This window comes from Myotis yumanensis, unplaced genomic scaffold (genome assembly GCF_028538775.1).
Source record: "Myotis yumanensis isolate MYYU_CA2020_CCGP unplaced genomic scaffold, mMyoYum1.0.hap1 SCAF_9, whole genome shotgun sequence".
Classification (NCBI taxonomy): domain Eukaryota; kingdom Metazoa; phylum Chordata; class Mammalia; order Chiroptera; family Vespertilionidae; genus Myotis; species Myotis yumanensis.
This window is the reverse complement of record NW_027223760.1, coordinates 41,909,322-41,927,226: the sequence shown is the minus strand read 5'-3', so window position 1 is coordinate 41,927,226 and position 17,905 is coordinate 41,909,322. Positions and strand designations below refer to the sequence as shown.

The 17,905-nt window shown below is 38.2% G+C and overlaps 1 protein-coding gene and 1 non-coding gene across 2 annotated transcripts in view; one reads left to right on the top strand and one right to left on the bottom strand.

Moving 5' to 3' along the window:
• Positions 1-17,905, top strand: part of SEMA3D (semaphorin 3D) — a 202,616-nt gene that overhangs the window by 97,363 nt on the left and 87,348 nt on the right. The window lies entirely within an intron of this gene.
• Positions 7,061-7,164, bottom strand: LOC139017079 (U6 spliceosomal RNA). Its single transcript, XR_011472765.1, has one exon. It is a non-coding gene; the product is annotated as a U6 spliceosomal RNA (small nuclear RNA).

Below are 17,905 nucleotides of genomic sequence, written 5' to 3'. Positions count from 1 at the left end.
CCAACACATTTGCACCCTATATTTTTTATCCACTCTTCATCGTTCCCTCACTCATACTTTATAGAGATGGAAATATCATTTGCTTAATGATGTTATCAAGGACCCAGTTCTTTCTTTTTCTTCTGTTGCCATTCTTGGTGTTGGCATTATCCTTAGGTTGGTATCAAGATGCCTGGAACAGTTTCATGGATCGCATGCAAACAAGGAAATGCAAGGAACAAGAGACCATCACTTATTATACCTCTTCTTTAGGAGCAAGGAAATCTTTTGAAAAACCCTCCCTCACATCTTATTGACTAGAACCACATCAATTCAAGCCCTTAAACTCAAAAGAGGGGTCGGTGATTACAAGGTGGGAGAAATGTTCAGGAAATCAGTCACCTTGAGCACTATCCTTAGTGAGAGGAAATAGAAAGCAAGCTTTCTGAAAAATATAATCTGTTTAGGGGACTAATTTTTTCTCATTAATGTAGGTAACCTGAGGCAAACATAAAAGTTTTCTCAGCCAATCAAAAAGAAGAGTGTGTATTGTTTATTTGAAGATAATTGTCAAGATTCGTTGGTACTCTAAGGAAATTATCTGTAAGAATTTATTTTTCTTTCAGGAGACAATCTTGGAAAATATTCAGTGCAAGTAAAAATCTTTGAAATAATTTCTTTTTCTCTACCCTACATGGTAAAAATTGGAAAATCTGCTAACCTTAACAAATACTTCTCTTGCTTATGTAAGTTTATTTGCTCAATAAAAGTTCTCTGTTATTTGTGTGTAATCTGCTGCAGATCTCTTCGAATGTACTGATATCCTGTAGCTTTTGGCAATCTCACAAAAAAATATAGGTATACTTATGATTTCTTCTCACGGATGGCTATTGTTGTGTTGGCTGTTGTCATTTTTTTTTATTTGAAAATCTAAGGGAAAAGAGGTCAGTGCCCCTGACCAGTCAGGCATTGTGTATTTTAAAAATTCTTGAGACATACCAGTTGAAATGTGCTGGTTTAAGTTAAAGAAACTAGATTTCCCTGCTGTTGCCTTCAATATCCTACCCCATCTCTAGGGTCAGAGGGAGTATATATAAAAAGCATTTTAATAGTCCTTGAAAAAGTTTAACGGTAGATGGACATTTACATCCATTTGTCATTCACTTATAAGTGATGCATTAGAAACCTGTTCAAGGCAGACATCATAATAATGAAAGTATTTGACATTTGTACAATATGATTTAAGGACCAATGATTTCTTAACAAATGCTTTTAAACTACATGCCATCTGTCCCTGTGACTACAAGTGGACATTCTCCACTTCAGCCAGACTTAAGTAGCCCTAGCAATAATTCATATAAAATTCAAGGCCCTCTATGTAAACTTCAGGAGTAATATATACAAGTTGAAAGTCTCTCCCTCTTTTTTTTAATGAAGCCACAGTTGACAATAAAAAAGAAAAAAAAGTCCAGTATTCTCTGTTAGGTTATGTTACTTAGTTGAGCTTCTGAGTTAATGAATTGCTGGGATCTTTCTATCTGAAAATGTTACTCACTTTGGAGCCAGTTCATGCATGGGTGGAAGGAGTCGCTGAACCAGGATGTAAGCAAACGGGTCACAAAGGGAATGATTTAATAAATGAAGCACTGCTTTTGTATCTATTTCATTCAAACATTTGTTTCTTGGTTTTCTTTCTCTTTTCTTCTCTCTTTTTCAAGTGGGCTATAGAGGCAGATGAGTAGACCAATGAGAAATAAACTTACTCTGAGACTACAGTTATTATTTATTTCACCTACTAATCTAATCACAACTGGTATGTGAACTCAGAGTAATAATAAACAACTGTATTTTGCTTCCTGTAATCCCTTTCCATTCTTCTCCTGGGCCAGTTCTATGTCTTCAGCTGGCCTGTGGCTTTTTAAAGAAATTTATAAGTATGTTTTTATTGATGAGAGAGAAAAAGAGAGAGAGAGAGAGAGAGAGAGAAAGAGAGAGAGAGAGAGAAACACCAATGTGAGAGAAAAACATTGATCAGTTGCCTCCCCTACACACCCTGATTTTGTATCAAACCTGCGCCTGGGTATGTGCCCTGACTGGAAATCAAATCAATGACCTTTCAGTGCACAAGACAAAGCTTAACCAACTGGGCCACACTGGCCAGGGCATGCCCTTAGCGTTTGAGGTCACTGTTAAGTAGTACAGGCAATTGTTAATCATCAATTAAAAGGTCCAGTGTAATGTAATAAAATTTCCAACCTCATTTAAAATTGAACCTCCTCTCCCTCTACCTGTCCCTGCTTGGGCACGCCATGTGAGGGAGGGTCCCAGCATAGGGGAATGTTCAGAAGCTTCTTCTTCTGCCTAAAGCTCCTCCTTTTCCCGAAGCTTGTTAACCACAGTGCATGACCCCTCTGGAGTCAAGTCAGGGCAAGGGAAGGGGAGAGTGTTCAGAGGAGCGTCTACTGTCATTGTCTCAGGTCCCTCTCAACTTTCTGGCCTTGGCAGATGTTTAAGGGTAACTTTTTTCACAGGCACCTTTGTGAGTTTTTGGAATTTACACTTTTTGGAGTTCTTTTCCTTGCTGTTCTCTGGATAAGGGTGACTGCATTTCTCCTCTGACTGGTACGTTCTCTTCAATCTCCTGCAACAGATTGCTATTTTTTTAGGTGTTAACTTCTGAAACCTTTTCTCAACACTCTTCAGTAGGACCTAAGGTGATCTCATGACATCCAATTTTTAAGTGAGCGTGGCTCCCATCTGTTCCATAGGACATGTCACATGCATTTTCCTGGGCACACTCTGGAAGTTCAGGCTGATAACCATTATAGCCATTGAGTCTGATCTTTGTTTTCATTGTAGCTTGTCAGTCTCTCATCCTTTAGACACTAGTCCACAATGTCCCAGGAACTACATGTGCAGTATCAAGTGCTTCTTAAGGTCCCACCAAAGCCCCTTCCCTGTCACCTACTTCTCCCCGTAGGGATAGTAGGACACATAATACATCTGTCTCAGATAAAATATCCTCCTCAAGTTTCCAACTATTTTATGGTTTGAACAGGGTGATTCTTGGCCACCTACTTTGAAAATTTGTGTATCTTGAGCTTGCATCTCATTTTGAATTTTTTTCTCAGCTAAAACTTCTCTTTTAAAATCTTGCTATACTATAAAAGCCATAAAATGAGCACTCAAAAGAATGTTTGCTCTACCTCCAAATGTAATGGGTGAGCTCATTGTATATCATTCCTGAAGTGTACACAGTGGAACCATAGGAGTAACCAAAGGGAGAATGTTAATATTCTTATTTGTATTGTTTACTCTTTGGCTTTTAATAACTTCAATCCAAACATTTGCTGTTTTATATCTTGTTTCCCATACTTTTCAATAGTTTTATTTTGTGGGTCTTCAGCAAAGCTGAGCTATAACCAAGCGTTTAGATAAAAAGTGTAAGACATGTATTGATCCATTTTTAAATAATCTTCAAAATTAATCTTTAAATAGTTTACTGTCGTTTTGAGATAATACTTAGTCATCTTTATTCCTTTTTATTTTTGTTAATTTAATTTTTTTGGTTTGAAACTGTCAACATTGAATATTGTACATAAAATATTCAAAGAATTGCTATGTTAGCTAAGCAAATGTAAAGATCTTTAACTAGGCCCCACCCAACAAAAACATTCCAGCTAAACTTGTGGTGTTAAAGGCAAAAGCAGTATAATACTTAAAATTTTTCTATTTAAAGTAGTGTACATTTATTTTTAATGTAAAAAAATAGTAATTTTTTTTTTTTTTTTTTTTTTGTGGAGGTGGGGAGTGTGTGGAAAGGAAGTTTTCTTACTGGTTTTAAAATGAGAAAACAATGTACCAAAGCAATATGTACTTTATATAGTCCACTATTATGGAATAACCCGAGACAATTTCACCTTGCTAAAATTTAGCTTCTCACATTTGCTTAAGAACTTCACTCTGTTGGTTATTTAACAAAAAATTAACCAGAATTATTTAAAAGGAAACATCAGATAAACTTAAAGATGAATTTGTGCACTTAAAGAGGACTGGCTTTTTTAATATAGCAGAATGTTAAAAAAAAAAAGTAATTTCTATGTTTACAAGTGTTTTTTCTTCTACCTAACAATCAAAATGTAATTATTCTATTATTTTTCTTCTAATTTAACATGAAAACTAGGTATGTAATTATAAAAAATTAGATTATTTGAAATTCCTCAAACTTTGCTTATTTTAAGGCATTCTTATTAGTAAAATAACTAAACTAAGTTAGTATATAACTTTAAATATAATAAATTTCAGTGGAATATTCAAACACCCATATCTGTGTAGCATGAAAAGGACTTTGTTATTTTCCGGTCCTAAAGGAACTCTAAGACAAGAGGGTTTTCATACACGAGGATCCTGTACTTGCTTTCTTTATATTGAGTATAAGCAGAAATGCTTTTATAAATCAGTAACTCACTTCATGGTGACATTCCCATCTAATGCCATACCCTGTAAGTCTACTATTTAGGGGGAAAGATTCAGAATAAATATTTTATTTTAAATCATGTTATTGATAAAAGAAAATTGCCATTCTTTGTATTCTTAATTAACACATGAAATTAAGAAAATGTAAACACTTGGAAACCATGCGGACATCCCAATAAATTAACTTTTGGTATAAGGCACCCTGCTTAGTTTCATGGTGATTAATCCGTCCTACTGCCTGCGGAGCACATGCTGCCTGAAATCGCAGAGGTGAACAATCGCCTCGTTCATGGATGTGCGGGCTTCCCTGCGCGGGTGCCGATGCGCAGTTCCATCTGGTCACTGTAACTGACTGTCAGGATGCTGTCAGACTGCTCACGCGTCTGCCAGGACTCTGACAAGAACTCTGTCTCCATTGTAAGGGAAGCTGTGCAGATCACTCTGCAGTGATTAATGAATACTTATTATGCATGTGATACTGTGCCCGGCGCTAAGGACGGTAGGATTGAGAGGCAACGTCCCTTGTCACTCAAGAACAGTGACCACTGAACTTCAATGAGTCATATCTTCCTTTAATGGTAATGGAGACTGTGAACTGTATTCCTTACGAAATTTTGAAATCTAGCCACAAATATAATTGCACCACAAATTCAAAATTACCAATCCACTTGTGGATGCCTTGAAATTTATTTTAACTGGTATGGTACAATAACATTTCTCTGACTTTCTTACAAAACATGTTTATTGAACTCCCTACTACGTTCTTAACATTCTTTTAGATGCTGGGAATATAGTGGAGAACAAAACCATTTAGGCCTCTGTTTTCATGGTGCCTCTAAATTTGAGGGGAATGGGAAGAGAGGTTGATGGAGAAGAGAAAAAGAAGCAAATAAGAAAATACCACTTAGTGTTAAGTGTTATTTTAAAAAATAATAATAATCTTGGGAAACTACTTTAGATTGGTCTTCGGAGAAGGCTTTTCTGGAGAGGTGATAAAACATGGACACTTACAGGAAGGGACCATCCAGAGGAGTTCAGATGTATTCCAGAGAGAGCAAGCTCATTCTGAGAATAACACTGAGATAATATTTGAAAATGCAGCATGAGCTGCTGATGAGCAGTATGGTAGGGACCCGAACTCATGAACTTGAATTCTACTACATTTCATTGATCTTTTTAAAAAATATATTTTTATTGATTTGAGAGAGGAAGGGAGAGGGAAAGAGAGATAGAAACATCAATGAAAAGAAAGAATCATTGATCGGCTGCCTCCTGCACACCCCCCTACTGGGGATCGAGCCCACAACCCGGGCATGTGTCCTGACCAGGAATTGAACCATTACCTCCTGGTTCATAGGTTGATGCTCAACCACTGAGCCACACCGGCCGGGCTCATTGATCTTTATGTCTAGGAAAAGATTCCCAATCGAATTGCAAAAAGAAAGTGGCAAATAGATATGATAAACACAAGTGTATTAGAATTCCAAGATGGTTCGGGGAGAAAAAACTAAATGTAAAAGAAATGTTGAGTCGAGTCCTAAGAAAAGAAAGGGAAAGACTATTCTCACCTAAGATTTCATGAAGAAAGCTGCATGGGCAGATTTGACCCCAACCTGGAGAATTTAACCTTCCCATCTGTAAAAATGTCTACGCCAGCCAGTTTCAATTATTCAAGCTTTTCCTTTGGTGCTCCTGTCCTTATTTTTCAGCAGTCAGTCTCTGAGCTCAGGTCTCTTACCTCTCTGTACTTGGACCCTAGAGTAATCATTGCTCCCTGGGTTGTTCAAATGCTTTAACCATTTAGCATTTAGAGCAACATGTTTCCCACTTCTTTGCAACCATTCAACAATTTGGATCCTGTTCTTTGATAGAGATGGCCCTTTGCATTTTTTATGACTCTGATTTTTTTGTGTGTTTAATTAGGTTTTATGAACAAATTGTAACTTCCTCTTTTGTATTCTATTCAGTTTTTTCGGCATCTCTGAATTAGGCCGAAGAGAATTTGACTGACCTTGCACTTGGGAACTTGAGTCAATTAAATCGCTTCTCCAAAGATGAAACAAAGACCAGATATAATTAGAATTTCCTTAGGATGTTGTTATAAGGCCTTATCACTATTTGAATGTTTTTGTAACTTGCCTAAAATTAAATAATTAAAAATAAATTGCCCGACATTTTCACCTTAGCAAATGGTAACTGTTTAATGAATTATAAAAATTATGGATGAAACAATAATTGTTAGAGACATTGCAGCATTTTACTTGTGAAGCCCGTCTGCCTATTTGTATTCAAAATGAAGTAGAAAGCTTCAAAAACCAAACAGAAATGAAGCCATTTTGGATTTTGGATGAATATAAGCAAATAAAATCAATATAAGGTAACTACAAAGACTGTATCTTAAAGCATGCAGTCCCCACTATATTTCCATTAGGAAATTAATATCAAAACTCTCTTGCAAAAATGTGTTTAAATCAAATAAACATATTTAAAATGACTGAAAACACTTTTAATTTTACTACAGTGATTTGTCTCATATTGGTAAATCTATTTTCTATAACTCTAAAAGAAAAAACAAATACATATTTATTTTTAATTAAATTCTTTTAAAAATATGGAATGCTTCATGAATATGTGTGTCATCTTTGTTCAGAAGCAGTGCTAATCTTCTGAGTATGGTTCCAATTTTAGTACAATATGGGCTGCTGCAGAGAACACTATATATATATATTTAGGTTCTTAATTGATTCGTCCAAGTGTAAATGCAAAAATTATTTTTTGAAATAATTCATGTCAATTGTGAAATATTATGAAAGTGAACATACCAACAGGTTAAGTCAGTATGTTATAGGGTATGGGGTCTGACTTAACAGATATACTTGTTTTATAATATTAATGCCAGAAATTATCACTTCCAAGTGGAGAAATCTTATACATTTATTTACTCCTATTTCCCAGAGTAGTTTTCTGATATCAACTTGCTCTATAAGATTAGCACTAAAATTAAAACCAATTTGCAGCCCCTTAGTTACTTAGTAGTGGTAAAATTAGTGGTTATACTCTGGATAGTTATATTGAATGGGATTCTTGGGCTCATCTGGACCCACAGAGTTCTGCTTGATTTCTGATGTCTGCCCTGCCTGTGGGCAGAGAGAGCAGTAGTAAGCTTTCTACAGATTTACTTTTGATAGCTAAGCTCCAAGGTCCCAGCGATTGCTCCTCACCTAAATTGTGTGGGAATGTTTCAGGACGATTAAAACATGGCAATTGTGCAAGTGGCATCTCCACTCCTACTATGTCTTTCTTTGATAAGTGAAAGAAAAATATTCGTGGGTAATTTCCCAGGGAGTGGTACAGCTGCATGGACTTTTTGATACTACCACTGTGCAAAGCTTCATCAACTTTTAGGGAGAGGGGTATGCATCTTTATTTTGTCCTGCTTCATGAAACTTTTAATATGGCATAATATCGCTGTACAAGGCAAGAAAATGTATAGGTCATTTTACTGTAGATGAATTCAGAAAGTAATGAGAATAATGATAATCATTGCCTCAAAACTGTTTACTTAATGTTCAAGAGAGACTCACAGATCTTCTGAACATTGTATTTTTACTAGTAAATGTGAGATGTGGTTTCTGTCTGAGAATAAAGTAATCTCAAAGTGTACTGACTGGGCTATTGAAATAATCTCAGGATATTAGGTACTTCTTGAACTTTTATATTAATTACTAGAGGCCCAGAGCACGAAATCGTGTGTGGGTAGGGTTCCTAGGCCTAGCCTGTGATCAGGGCTATCTTCTGCCACCTCACCAGTCTCCAGTTTTGCCCCACCACCACCCACCTGGTTCCCCAATGATTCCCAGTTCATCATGCTGTGATTAGAGCCTGCAGGCAGCGGGGAGGGGCCAAGAGGTCGGCTGTTTGGCCCGCTTGCCAGTCCCAGTCTGACCCTACCACTACCCACCCGGTTCCCCTTGGTTCCCTGTTTGCCATGCTGCGATCAGAGCTTGCGCCCTGCGGGGAGAGGGAGGGACTGAGAGGTGGTCAATGCACCTCATAGCGACAGGTCGAGCAGTTGTTCCGGTCGTTATTATCGCTGGCCATTTATTATATAGGATGCTGCAACTTGAAGCTATATTATCTTATACCCATTCAGAGTTAACATCTCCATCTCTTCCTCTAGGCACCTATGAATCTATCTCTGTGTCTATTTCTCTATTGTGTTTTCCCCTACACACACACACACACACACAGACACACTTTGACTAGAAAAACATAAAGGTGGTGGAATGCTTTGAGATAGAGATAGAGATAGAGGTATGTCACATAATCACTTTACAAGATTATTGAAAACAAAAATATTACTTGAGCATATTTCTGCAAACTTTATGTAAATATGAGTGTGGTTTATTTATTTTCTTCTGTTTTTAGATTGAATTAAGAAAAATTCTGTTTCTTTAATTTTTTATCAAAAATAAATCAAAAGGAATATTTAAAAAAACACACAAAACACCCTTTATTCTAATGACTAGGTGGCAAATAAAAGAAAATCCCAACATAAATCATAATTAAAATTATATCTTTTAAATTTTGGCACAACTACAATGGTTTTTCTTTTTAAGTAAATGTTTGGAGTTTGGAAGACAATCAGATATCTTCTAGGTAGTTGTTACTAAGGTAATTTTATTTGTGATTTCTAAATTCTTGACAACATTGTGTCAAAATAAGCCAATATATAATCCCTACTAATCTTTACCTTACGAAGTAAAATTATCTTTGTGCTACTATCTTAAAATTCCTACATAATAATAATGTTCCAAGGATAATTTATATTTTTAACAGGTGCTAGACTTTATGGATTGAAGGTAAATGATGAAAAATGAGATAACATCTTGGTAAAAAGTCTGCTCCATAAACAGGAAATAGAAGAATTTTTTTAAAAAATTTGTTTCTGGATTCCAACAAATTCCCATTTCTGTGTATCTGTTTCTTTTTTTTAAATTGATGAGAGAGAGAGAGAGAGAGAGAAAGAGAGAGAGAGATGGAACTCGCAACCTGGGTATGTGCCCTGACCTGGTATGAACTTGCCACCTTTTGGTGTATGGGATGATGCTCCAACCAGCTGAGCCACACCGGAGCTTGTAATTTTAGTTTTATTGCTTCATTAACTAGGATGACATATTCAATTTATAATTACACTAGAGGCCCGGTGCACAAAAATTTGTGCACTGGGGGGGGGGGGGGGGGGAGAGGGGGTCCCTCAGCCCATCCTGTGCCCTCTCGCAGTCTGGGACCCCTCAGGAGATAACGACCTGCTGGCTTAGGCCTGCTCTTGGGTGGCAGAGGGCAGGCCCAATCCCTAGGTGCAGCCCCTGGTCGGGCTCAGAGCAGGGCCGATTGGGGAGTTGGGGCACCGCCCCCTGTCATGCACAGAGCAGGGCGGATGGGGAGGTTGCGATGTCACCCCTAGTCACGTTCAGGGTAGGGCCGATTGGGGGGTTGGGGCACCGCCCCCGTCACACTCAAGGCAGGGTCGATGGAGAGGTTGTGGCGCCACCCCCTGTCACGCACAGAGCAGGGCCCATCAGGGGGGTAGGGGTTCTGTACCCTGTCACACACAGAGCAGGGCCCATCAGGGGTTTGGGGAGCTCCCCCCTGTCACGCACAGAGCAGGGCCAATAGGGGAGTTGGGGCACCACCCCCTGTCACACACAGAGCAGGGTCCGTGGGGGGCGGGGGAGTTGGGGCGCCACACCCTGTCACACACAGAGCAGGGCCGATTAGGAGGTTGGGACACCGCCACTGTCACACTCAGGGCAGGGCCGATGGGGAGGTATGGCTCTACCCCGTCTCACATAGAGCAGGGCCCGTGGGGGGGTTGGGGCGCCGCCACTGTCACACACAGAGCCGCAGGGCTGATCAGGGGGTTGGGGCGCCGCCCCCTGTCACACACAGAGCTGCAGAGCGATCAGGGGGTTTGGGCGCTGCCCCCTGTCACGCTGATCCTGGTGCCGGGAGGCCTCGGGGCTCCGCTGATCCCGCCCGGCAGGGTCACAGATCCGGGTCCCAGACCCCAGACAGCCTTGCCTGCTGCCGCCTGCCTTCAGTGTGCAAATTAGCCGCCATCTTGTTGCTTCAGGGTGGGGGTCCCCACTGGGGTGCCTGGCCAGTCCGGGTGAGGGGTTGAGGGCCGTTTTCAGGCTGGCGGGCGACTGGAGCTCCAAACCTCTCCTTTTTTTCTTTTTTTTAATTCTGGCATTTATTTACCTTCTATGGCTGGCACTGGAGCTGAGAGCCCGCTTTCTCTCTGAGGCTCGGCTGAAAGCAGGTTTCTGGCCTTTGTTTTCTGTATTCGAAACAATGCTGCGACTCCAGCTCTGAGATCCCAGCTGACTGACAGGAGCTTTCTGGAGTTTTGTTTATCTTCTGTAAATGTTACTATGTTTCCAACTGAAGCTCAGAGGCCAGCGGGGAACGTTGGAGCAGCAAGCAAGCCTCCTGTTAGCTTCCAGCTGCCTGGCTGCCGGCCGCCATCTTGGCTGACAGTTACTTTGTATATACTCACTGATTAGCCAATGGGAAGGGTAGCGGTCGTACGCCAATTACCATGTTTCTCTTTTATTAGTGTAGATGACTTATAATCAATAACTGAAAATTTACAAAACTATTAAAACATCTTTTAGATATTACTATTCCTTTGCAAAGAGGAAAAAAAAGAATCTAGAATCACTATTTTAATGTCAAGTTCTTAAGACAAAATTCGAGTTTAAACTATTGAACTAAACTATTACATTAGTGTTTAAACTATTAAGAGCAAGTAATTAAAAATGTTGGCTCAGATGCCAAGACTGATCAAGGATTTCGTTTACCACTCAGTGTTCTTTGGTGCTCCCGAGCATAGTGGCTCCGTCCTCCCTGCTCTCTTCTCACTTTTATCTTCTGTGGGGATGCAGTTCCTACATCTATTTACAGAGCTGTCTTCCTTTTAAATCTTAACACCTCAATGCCACACCTTTCTGGACATATCCTTCATAAGCATGTGACTAATGAACAAACGATGAATGATCAGTAACTACTCTATGGTAACTTTGGAACTTTCATTTGGGTGTCAAAAATGATATAGAGATTTTTTTCACACTTAGTCGATCTTTAAATAACTTCTTTTTTTTTTTTTTTTTTTTTTTTTTTTTTTTTTGTATGTATAATATCATGTCATCTGCAAATAAGGACAGTTTTACTTCCTCTTTTCCAATTTGGATGCCTTTTATTCCTTCTTCTTGCCTAATTGCAATGGCTAATACTTCCAGTACTATGTTGAACAGGAGTGGTGAGAGTGGGCATCCCTGTCTTGTTCCTGTTCTTAGGGGAAATGGTGTTAGTTTTTGTCCATTGAGTATGATGTTGGCTGTGGGCCTGTCATATATGGCTTTTATTATGTTGAGGTATGATCCTTCTATTCCCACCTTTCTGAGAGTTTTTATCAAAAATGGGTGTTGGATTTTGTCGAATGCTTTTTCTGCATCAATTGATATGACCATGTGGTTTTTTTCTTTCAATTTGTTTATGTGATGTATCACATTTATTGATTTACGGATGTTGTACCATCCTTGCATCTCTGGGATGAATCCTACTTGGTCATGGTGTATGATCCTTCTGATGTACTGCTGGATCCGATTTGCTAAGATTTTGTTGAGGATTTTGGCATCTATGTTCATGAGGGATATTGGCCTGTAATTCTCTTTCATTGTGATGTCTTTACCTGGTTTTGGTATTAGGGTGATGCTGGCTTCATAGAATGAGCTTGGAAGCGTTCCTTCCTCTTGAATTTTTTGTAGTAGTCTGAGGAGGGTAGGTTTTAGTTCTTCCTTGAATGTTTGGTAGAACTCCCCTGTGAAGCCGTCTGGCCCTGGGCTTTTGTTTGCTGGAAGCTTTCTGATGACTGCTTCAATTTCTTCCATAGTTATTGGCCTATTGAGGTTTTTAGATTCTTCCTGATTGAGTTTTGGAATGTTGTATTTTTCTAGGAATTTGTCCATTTCCTCCAGGTTGTCCAGTTTGTTGGAGTAGAGTTGCTCGTAGTATTGTTTAACAATCATTTGTATTTCTGTGGGGTCTGTTGTTATTTCGCCTCTATCATTTCTGATTTGGTTTATTTGGGACCTCTCTCTTTGCTTCTTGGTGAGCCTGGCTAGGGGTTTGTCAATCTTGTTTATCCTTTCAAAGAACCAGCTCTTGGTTTCATTGATTTTCTGTATTGTTTTTTTGGTCTCTATTTCATTGATTTCTGCTCTAATCTTTATTATCTCCTTCCTTCTGCTCACTCTGGGGTTTTCTTGTTGCTCTCTTTCTAATTCTTTGAGTTGTAGAGTTAGATGATTGACTACCATTTTTTCTTGTTTTTTGAGATAGGCCTGTAGAGCTATAAACTTCCCTCTCAGGACTGCTTTCATTGTGTCCCAGAGGTTTTGGATTGTTGTGTTTTCATTGTCATTAGTGTCCAGGATGTTTTTAATTTCTTCTTTGATGTCATCGGTAACCCAATCAATATTTAATAACATGCTATTCAGCTTCCAAGTGTTTGAGTATTTTGGGTTGTTTTTATTGTAGTTTATTTCTAACATTATACCATCGTGGTCTGTGAAGAAGCTTTTTATGATTTCAATCTTCTTGAATTTGTGGAGACTTTGCTTGTGACCCAATATGTGGTCTATTTTTGAATATGTCCCATGAGCACCTGAGAGGAATGTATATTCCGCAGCTGTGGGGTGAAGTGTTCTGAAGATGTCAATTAAGTCCATCTGATCTAGTGAGTCATTTAGGATTGCTGTTTCTTTGCTGAGTTTTTGTCTAGCGGATTTATCCAGTGATGTCAGTGGTGTATTAAAGTCCCCTACTATGATTGTATTGTTGTCGATCTCTCCCCTGATACCTTCCAGAAGTTTTCTTATGTATGTGGGTGCTCCTGCATTGGGTGCATATATGTTTACCAGGGTTATATCTTCTTGTTGTATTGATCCCTTTAGTATTATGAAGTGGCCTTCCTTATCTCTGGTTATGGCCTTCACTTTGAGATGTACTTTGTCAGATATAAGTATTGCTACCCCAGCTTTCTTTTCCTTTCCATTTGCGTGAAAGATATTTTTCCATCCCTTCACTTTCAGTCTGTGTGAGTCCCTTCTAATGAGGTGGGTCTCTTGTAGACAGCAGATGTATGGGTCATGTTTTTTTATCCATTCAGCCACTCGATGTCTTTTGGTTGGAGCATTTAGTCCATTTACATTTAAAGTTATTATTGAAAGGTATTTGTTTGTAGCCATTTCTTTTTGTGTGTGTGTGTGTGGCTGTTTTCTTTCTGAGCTTGATATTTCTTCTTTTTACACCAGTCCCTTTAGCATTTCTTGCATGGCTGGCTTGGTGGTGATAAACTCCCTTAGCCCTTTTTTGTCTGTGAAGCTTCTTATTTCCCCTTCAATTTTGAATGATAGCCTTGCTGGATAGAGTATTCTTGGATTCAGTCCTTTGCTTTGCATCACTTTGTAGATTTCCGTCCATTCTTTTCTGGCCTGATGTGTTTCTGTTGAGAAATCATTTGATAATCTAATGGGAGATCCCTTGTATGTTACTTTCCGTCTCTCTCTTGCAGCCTGTAAGATTCTCTCTTTATCCTGAACATTTGCCATGGTAATTATGATGTGTCTTGGTGTGGGTCTTTTCGGGTTCACCTTGTTTGGGACTCTCTGGGCTTGTGTGACTTTTTTCTTCCCCACCTCAGGGAAGTTTTCTGATATTATTTCTTCGAATAGGTTTTCTAATCCATGTTCATCTTTCTGTTGTTCTGGCACCCCTATTATTCTTATGTTGTTTCGTTTCATGTTGTCCCAAAGCTCCCTTAGGCTCTCCTCCTGTCTTTTAATTTTTTTCTCCATTTGCCGTACAGTTTGAGTGTGTTTTGCTTCCTTGTCTTCTAATTCACTAATTCGGTCCTCCGCTTCTCCCAGTCTACTGTTGATACTTTCAATGGAGTTTTTTATTGAAGCTATGTCACTCTTCATTTCTTCTTGGGACTTACTTAAGTTGTTGATTTTTTCATCTGTTTCTTCTAGCTTCTTGCATAAGTAGTTGAGTTTTTCATCTGTTTCTTCTTGCTTCTTGAACATGTGGTGCATGTACTCTAGGAACCTTATTCTGAATTCTTTTTCCGTCATGTTGCATATCTCTGTCTCACTTAGCTGCTTTTCTGGCGAGTCCTCCTTTTCTTTCCTTTGGGGGTTTCTTTGCCTACCCATGTTTGATCTCGCTGACATATGTAGATGTTGAGGTGTTCAGTGGCTGCTCCCTGGGTGGCAGGGGCTCCTTGGGTTGTGGTTGCTGCTCAGACGGTTGTGGTAGCAGCTGCTTTCCAGTTGGCAGCAGCTCCTCTGGTGGGTGTTGTTCACAGCTGTGTTGGCTCTTCTGGCTGGTGGGGGGAGGCTTCACGTACAGTTGCTGTTCCACAGACAGAGGGTGTGGTGATCAGGAGGCTGTGGTGATCAGGAGGCTGCGGTGATCAGGGGGCTGCTGTTGCTTGGATCTGCTGCGTTGATTTAAAGGCACAAAATACAACAGAGCAAGGCACAACGTACCAGGCACTGAACACAAGTATATTCACAATATTAATAACTCCAAATAAAGGTGACCACCCGAATTAAGAGAATTAGGGGATAAGGGAGAAAGAAGAGAAGAAGATAAAAGAGAGAACAGAAAAGAAAAATAAGAAAAAAACAAACAAAAAAGGAGTGCAAAAATAGAATTGGGAAAAAAGAGGGGGGAAAAAAAGAGAGCGAAAAAAGAGAATGAAGTAGAAGTGGGGAAGAGACTCCCCGTATGAGGAGCAAACTCCAATAGAACTGCCACTAATCTCAACAAATTCCAGCAACAGATCCCTGGAGATGAATGCAAACTACAAACCACCAATAATATCCAGAGGGGTAAGGGAAAACAGAAGCACAAAAATAACTGGGGTGGGGTGGGGGAGGGAAGGGAAAAACCAGCAGAAAAAAAAAGAAAAAGAAAAAGAAAAAGAAAAACAACCTCACAACCAGTCCTAAAAAAGAAGAAAAAACACAAAACAAAACAAACAAACAAATTTAAAAAAAAAAAAAAAAAAAAAAAAAAAAGCCCAATATATTCAACAATCAAGAAAACAATAGAAAGATAAGAGAGAAAAAAAATGGTTGGAAAGTGAAGAAGGATAAAGAATAGGTGTATAAGGATTTAGAGCAGTAGATTGGAAATAGGATATATAAGTAGGGTGGAATTAGACAGGGGGTAAAAAGAGGGAATTGGGAAAGTCTGGAGCAGGAATAGGGTAAGAGAAACAGGACACCAAAAGGGGAAAAGTAAGGAAGAGGGTTTTAGCAAAGAGGTGGAATTGAGATAGGGAAAATTAATGCTAAAGGAACGATGAAAATAGAATGGAGAACACTAATCCCAAAAGAAAATAAAGAGAAAATAAAATGGCACTTTAAAAAATGGTAAAATGGTAGGAGTAATAATACTGGTTAAAAATAAAAATGTGGTATTTGAAAGGGTAAAATCAGGTGATGGAAAAAGAAGAAAAAGAGAAAAAAAAAATTGGTTTCTTAGTAAAAAGGTGAAAAAATTAAAAAGAAAAAGAAAAAGAAAAAATTTGCAGTAGTGATGGTTTTTCGGTTCTTCTACTCTTCAGCCTGGTTCGCCTTAGTCCTGCCAGGTATTTAGGAGAGTGTTGAATTTGCCTGCATTACACTGTTCCTCCGTGTTGTAAATCACAGTCCTGATTTTAAAGCAGGCCGTATTTGTGATCCAGTCTGCCTTAATTTGTATTCCCCTAAGAGTCAGTTTGTGGCTCAGCCTCTGGGTGGCAGTGTTTTTGGGTTGGCCTCTGAGGCTATACAGCTTCTCTATCCTTTTTTAATCCTTACCCTGCTCTGTCTAAATAACTTCTTGATAACCTTTCTATCCTTTAAGTCTCATTTACTTCATATGAAAGAGTTCCACACTTCTTTCAATGCTATTAATATCAATAAGATATTCAGGTTTTACTAAATCTATAAGTACTTGTTCTAAATTTGTTTCTGAAAAGTGATTAAATCTGAACATCTTATAAAAAACAGGATCTAACATATCTAAAGAACTCAAAGAAATATTAATCTAGACTAGAGATAAAAAATGAGCTAAAGATTAAAATTGAGAGATGCTGGACATGCATTCTTTGTATGATTTATGTTCAGTCCAATGATACAAAGCTGTCTTTTGCAAAATCACTATAATACTTAAGAATTGATAAATAAACAGTTGTAGTTTTGCACAATGAAAGAATTCTGCAGATTGGTTACACAAACTGAATATGCTTAATACTGAACTCTATGCTTACAATGACTAAGATGGCAAATTCTGTTATGTATGCTTTATCACAATTAAATTTTTTAAAAGAATTAGCAAGAAAAAAAGTGAGAGGATACCTTGAGTTCATAATATCAAATATGAAGCAAAAATTTAATAAATTCAAGGTGCCATTTTTAAAAGAGAGAAAAATAACACTCAGTTCAGTATTTTTCCAATTAGTGGCTTAAAAAACACGCACAGTGAAAAAACCACTTGAGGAAACTTTCAAATTTCCTGCCAGTTGCTATGTTTTATTTTTACTTTTCATGTATTCATTTATTTAGGACTTCATAATTCTAGGTTGATAACTGACTATTGTCCCTTGACCTTTGCATGGACTACTTTGGTTTATGTATTTACTAACTTACATTACTTAGTTGTTTTTAATTATGTATTAAACACCTGAAAATGTGTCATCCAGAGCAAAAGCTAAGAGATGGTAAATAACTGGTTTCTTACCACCAATATCCCCCCCTTTTTTTTTTAAAATTTTTTCAATCTTGGGTAACTATCTCTGAATCATTCATCATTCTCATGCTTTTCTTTTTACATATTTTTTGTGTCTATATATACTCACCTAAAAAATGTATTTTAGTTGTTTTTCACATTATTCTAAGAGGAACAAACTGTAATTTAAGAAGTATGTTTTTTTTCACATAATAATAAATTGTTAAAATCCATCCTTATTGCTTTGCATTCATGTTTTGCCTCTGGCTACTATTTAAAATTGTGTGAAAGTAGAATTGCAGTCATTTAAGCCATGCCTGAATAAATAGCTTCTTTAGGTCCTCATTGTGAACTATTTGAAAGTTAGCTTGTCATTTGAACTGCTGTTGGCTCAACCACCCTGCCTATGTCCACCTTTGGATTGTAGGTTGTTAAGGTGTACTTTCAATGAACAATCTTGCTTCATCTAAAAATCTCAATAATATCATTGCTATTAAGAGAGTTTGAGCATAATTCTCTGCCCTTCTTGTTCAGACATAAAACCCTAAAATTCCACTATGAAGATAACATCATATAAACATCAGTGATTTCTAAATCATTT